The following is a 6,211-nucleotide window of genomic DNA, read 5'->3' on the forward strand; positions in this document are numbered from 1 at the left end:
AGGTCCTGAATTCAAGCCTCAGGATCGGCAGAAAAGAAAAGATAAAAAGAAAAAAAGAACAACTGATACAAACAAGTTAGAAAAAAGTCCTTATTCTTACCAAGTACTGGAGAAAGTCATCAGACTATTTAGTTTGGCAGAAACAGACAAAGGATAGGGATAATGTAATCTACATGGCTTGATTCTAGAGAGAATGTGCCATTCAATTATATATTGTTAGCGAGGACCCCAGACACAGACTCACACATTGACTTATCACTCCAAGTTTCTACTCTGAGGTAAGGTACAGAATGGGCTTCTTTCTGTTTCTGTGTGCTTGGTCAGGGGAGAGGGTTAACTGGGGCTTGACTTGTCCTCATGCTCTTACTTAGTTGTTCTCTCAAGACTGGTATTCTACCACTTGGCCTACACATCCACTTCCACTTCCATTTGTTGGTTAATTGGAGATTAAGAGCCTTCAGGATGTATTTGCTGGCTTTGAACTGGAAAGCTTAGATCTTATCTCCCTGAGTAGCTAGAATCACAGCATGAGCTACCAGCATGCAGCTCAGGATGGGCTTCTTTACATTCATGTTTAGAGCAGTTTTCCACCATGAGAATCAGCTGTGCAGGAAGCAGGGCTGCTTCCCCAGATGGTCCCAGTGATCCCACTTCCTAGTTGTCATAGCTTTTGCTCTGGTAGAATCCCTCTAAGTGTGGGCTGGGCACAGTGCCCTGCTTCCAATGAACAGATCACAGTAAAGGTAATAAAAAGTCACCTCCGGGAAATGAGAAGATCATGACTTCCATTTGCTAGCAAATGTTCTCATTGACTTTGATGAGGAAAGCTTCAGGTTGGAGATGCCCATGTGGCTAAAAACGGACAGAACTGAGCTAGGTGCTGATAGCTCACTCCTGTAATCCTAGTTACTTAGAGCATAAGGTCTGAGAAGTGAGATTCAAAGCCAGACCAAGAAAATACCTGAAGCTCTGATTTCCAATTAACCAGCAAAACGCCAGAAGTGGGCCAGGCACTGTAATCTTATCTACTTAGGAGGCTGAGATCTGAGGATCAAGGTTCAAAACCAGCTGGATCAGGAAAGTTCATGAGACTCTTATCTCCAATTAACTACAAAAAGCCAGAAGTGGAGCTTTGGCTCAAGTGATAGAGCATTAGCCTTGCCCACAAAAGCTCAGGGACAACACCTAGACCCTGAGTTGAAGCCTCAGGACAAGCAGGGGAAAAAAAAAGCCAGAAGTGAAGCTGTCTCAAGTGGTAGAGTGCTAGCTTTGAGCAAAATTGCTAAGGGACAGTGCTCAGGACATACATACATACATATACATATACACATACATACATACATCTATACATATACATACATACATACATATATACATACATACAGACAGACTATACATATATACATACGTACATACATCTATATACATACATACAGAACTGAGACTTCCATTCTAGCAGGCTGGGAGGAGCAGTCCTGCTGGCTGCCACTAAGTGCAAGTGAACTTGAATTTGGACTGTGGCCTTGTGTAATCATCAGATTGTGCTCTTGCAAGAAGCCCTAAAGTAAAGGACTCAGCTGAACTAAGTTCCTCAACCACAGAAATACTGAAATAATAATGTGTTGTTTCAAGCCAGTAAGTATCAGAGCAATTTGTTACATAGCCATAGGTAAAAGGTAACATTGGTCAAGGTTCATTGTAACTCATAAATTGACATATTGAATTGAAACTCCTTCATACAACTACTTAAAGATTATAAAGGCCAGGCGCCAGTGGCTCACACCTGCAATCCTCACACCTGCTGAGATCTAAGGATAGTGGTTTGAAGCCAGCCCAGACAGGAAATACAGTGAGACTCTAACTCCAATTAACTACAGAAAAGGCCAAAAACGATGTGTGGTTCAAATTGGTAGAGCACTAGCCTTGAGCAAAATAACCTCAGGGATAGCCTGAACTCCAAGGGAGACCTTGGAGTTCAAGCCCCACGACCAGACCCTCCCCAGCAACCCCTCCCCATAGTATTTAAAACAAATAACAGCCAGTGACAGTGGCTTACAGCTGTAATCCTACCTACTCAGGAGGCTAAGATCTGAGGATAGTGGTTCGAAGCCAGCCCAGGCAAGAAAGTTCTTGAGAACTTTATCTCCACTTAACCACCGGAAAACCAGAAGAAGAGGAGCTGTGACTCAAAGTGATAGAGTAGGCTGGGAAGGTGGCTCAATGATAGAGGGCTTGCCTAGCATGCACGAAGCCCTGGGTTCGATTCCTCACCACATAAACAGAAAATGCCAGAAATGGCACTGTGGCTCAAGTGGTAGAGTGCTAGCCTTAAGCAAAAGAAACTCTGGGACAGGGCTGGGAAGGTGGCTCAGTGGTAGAGCACTTGCCTTGCATGCATGAGGCCCTGGATTCGATTCCTCAGCACCACATAAGCCAAAAGAAAAAAGCCGGAAGTGGTGCTGTGGCTCAAATGGTAGAGTGCTAGCCTTGAGCTGAAGAGCTGAGGGACAGCGCCCAGGCCCAGAGTTCAGGCCCCATGACCGGACCCAAAAAAAAAAAAAAGAAAAAGAAAGAAACTCTGGGACAGTGCTCAGGCCCTGAGTTCAAGCCCCAGGACTGGCCAAAAAAAAAAAAAGTGGTAGAGTACTAGCCTTGAACAGAAAAGCTTAGGGACAGAGCCTGGGCCCTGAGCCTGGACCCTGAGTTCAAGTCCCACAACCAAAAAAAAAAAAAAATCAAGCCCTGAAACCAACACATGCACATACCAAAAACAATTTTAAAAAGCTAATGCTAATGAATGATATAAAACTCTCCCTAAAGATAGAACACATTCTGCAATTGACTTTCTATCAACTTCAAAGCATATTTATTTATTTATTGCTAGTTAGGGCTTGAACTCAGGGCTTGGACACAGTCTGAGCATTTTTTTTTTCTGTTTTTTTTTTCTTCAAGTCTAGCACTCTACCACTGGAGCCACACAGCTCCATTTGTCTCCATTTAATTGGAGATAAATCATGGACTTTCCTGCCTGGGCTGTCTTTGAACTGTAATTCTCAGATCTCAGCCTCCTGAGTAGGATCACAGGCCTGAGCACCCAGCTTAACCTCAAAGCATTTTAACCAAATGCAAATGGAGAGGAAGGCCTAAAGTTTGGCATTTCTAACAAGTTCCCACGGTAAGTCATGGGCTGATCCCTGAAGCTCACACAAGGAAGCCTAAGCTGAGTGTGGGCTCTGGAAATGAAGAGAAGAAGAAGATATACCATTTAAAGGAATGATCCTCAGGACTAGAATTATTTCTCCTGGAGAACCAGGCTGATGAGTGGCAGAGTTTTTTTCAATTTCCCTCTTTTTTTGGCATACATTAATTACACGGATGGTTTTCACTATGGTATTTCCATACATACATATAACATACTTTAATCAAATTAATCTCTTTTATTACTATCTTATCACCTGCCCCTTTTAAAACAATTTTACTGAGTTTCATTATTTTATTGTCATACTTGCATATGAAGCACTTCAACCATATCCACCCCTCACTTCACCCTCTCCCTTGCTCCCACTCTTAAATAGTCTCCTTTTTTAAATTTTTTTTCCTTTATTTTAAACTTTTGGGTTTGTTTGTTTTAGGTGTAGATCCTGCATGTGAAAGAGACAGTGCAATCATTGTCTTTCTCAGTCTGGCTCCATTTAAAATGATTATCTCCAGTTCCAGCCATATACCTGCAAATGACATAATTTCATCTTTCTTTGTGGCTAGGTCTTTCTTTGTGGCATACATCAACTATTCATGAGATGATGGATACTCAGTTTGACTGTTATGAGTGGTACTGCTATACATATGGGCATTCAGTTGAGGTATCTCTTATCTATTGCATTCTTCTACTCTTTCAGACACATGCCTTGGAATGGTATGGCAGAATCATATGGTAGCTCTATTTTTAGTCTTCTGAGGAACCTCCATACTGATTTCTGTAGTGGCTGTGTTAATTTACATTCCCACCAGCAGTATAAAAGGTTCCTTTTCTGTGTATCCTCTCCAGCCACCTTGAAGACTTAAATACAGAAGAGGAAATATACATTTTTAGCTGAGTTGGGAAATAAAAGAGGAACAAAAGTGCTTGATATGCAGGGATGAAAGTGACCTTTTAGGATGATCAAGACATGATTTGTGAAGCCCATTACAAAAGGAAAGTTAAGGGCCTTTTGTTCAAAAGCAATTTAGAATTTCAAGGTGGCAAAGGCAAAGCATTAACTCAGGCACATGAGACCCCCAAATATGACAATCCTTACAGCTATGAAGTCAGCCCAGGCACAGATTAGTCAAAAATCAAGACTTACCCAGTCCAAGAATCTACCTTCAGTGCCCATTACTTATCCCTTCCTGAGCCTCTGGGAGGGGTGTATGGGGGGGGGCAGGTATTGTGCTGGGACCCTGCTATGCTTCTACTATGGATCCGGAACCAGCCAAAGGATCAAAGGACCAAGTCCTTTGTCATTTCTGCCACCAGGTGTCACCAATGGCAACGCCTTCCTCCACTCCATCCGTGCCTCTTTGAGGCAGAGCTTTGTTGCTGTGTACAATGTCAGCCAGTTTTCCTCTCATTCCAGTCCACCCCCTGGATGGAAGGGCCTCTCCTGGATTGGCCACGCAGATACAGACAGGTCTGTCGTTCAAAGAATATTCCCAAACAGTTATTTTTAACTGGGCGCTTTAGGGTCCAATCAGAATTGAGGGTTGGCACCCTACCCACCCAGAGCCTTAGACATCATTGGCCCCTTGAGGTTGCTGTGAGTTGTTTACAAAGCTAGGGAAGGGCACAGAATTCCCCTTCTGGGACTTGAGGATAAGCAAGTATTCACAATCAACTCACTGAAAAACGTGGTATCAAATTAACTCACTTAATTATGTACTTCAAAGTACTTGTAATGAAGTCTTAAACTCACAACACTGAGATGTCGCCATAATAAATGTAAGATGGTATAATGCAGCATGCCACACGCCATTGACCCAAGGTAGTCAGCAGAGTGCCACTACTGTTAGAAACCAGAAAGATATAGGAAAGTGTATGCAGTCCCATGATCTCCTAGGACCCCACATCTCACTTAGCATGACAGATTTGTTCTCACCAGTGTAACTTCGTGGAGCAAGTAAAGAAGGAATGCCTTCAAGACAGGGGTAGTGCCAGCCTTAGAGAAAGCCAAGCACTGATGGCTCATGCCTGTCATCCTGGTTGCTCAGGAGTCTGGTATCTAAGGAGCACAGTTTGAAGCCAGCTGGGGCAGGAAAGTCTATGAACTCTCATCTCCAATGAACAAAAAGCTGCAAGTGAGCCGGGCACCCGTGGCTCAAGCCTATAATCCTAGCTACTCAGGAGGCTGAGATCTGAGGATCATGGTTCAAAGCCAGCCCAGGCAGGAGAGTCGGTGAGACGCTTATCTCCAATTAACCATCAGAAAATGGGAAGTGGTGCTGAGGCTCAAGTGCTAGAGCGCTAGCTGAAGAGCTGGGGGACAATGCTGGAGGTGGAGCTCATTCCCCCTTCGGTCCTTTTGGTCCTTTCATTTTAAGGGAAGTATATGAAGGAATATCTACTATCTTTGCTGTGAGCTGACCGTACCTCGTTTTCCCCTAGTCTATCCGGCTTCATTTCCCCTAAAATGACTTTGTTCCCTTAATCTCAAGGAAGGTATATGGACAGGCTCTAGCCTTGATTCCCAAGTTCCCGGCAGCCATTTACCATGCCTCATTTTCCCTAGGCTATCCTGCCTCGGTAGTGTCTCCGTGCCCAGTGCCCAACTTCGTTCCACGGAGGTCTTCTGCGTGAGTAGAAGGCCACATGTGCGGGGCCCTGCGGACGTGCGCAGTGCTCAGCACACACTTCCTGAGTGAGTGCAGAATGGATGCGGGGTGGGTGTGGGGTGGATGCGGGGTGGGTGCAGAGTGGATGCGGGTGGGTGCTGAGTGGATGCGGGGGGTACTGAGTGGATGCGGGTGGGTACGGGGTGGGTGCTGAGTGGGTGCTGGGTGGGTGCGGGTTGCGTGCAGCGTGGGTACTGAGTGGATGAGGGTGGGTACGGGGTGGGTGCGGGGTGGGTACTGAGTGGATGCGGGTGGGTGGCATCGCAGTGCCCGCGTCGCCTCGGAGCAGGCCACTCCGGTCATCCCACGCTGTCCGCGCGCTTCCCCGCCCGCCCCCGCCCGTCCC

The sequence above is a fragment of the Dipodomys merriami genome, unplaced genomic scaffold (assembly GCF_024711535.1).
Source record: "Dipodomys merriami isolate MVZ:Mamm:240054 unplaced genomic scaffold, mDipMer1.0.p SCAF_38, whole genome shotgun sequence".
Classification (NCBI taxonomy): Eukaryota; Metazoa; Chordata; class Mammalia; order Rodentia; family Heteromyidae; genus Dipodomys; species Dipodomys merriami.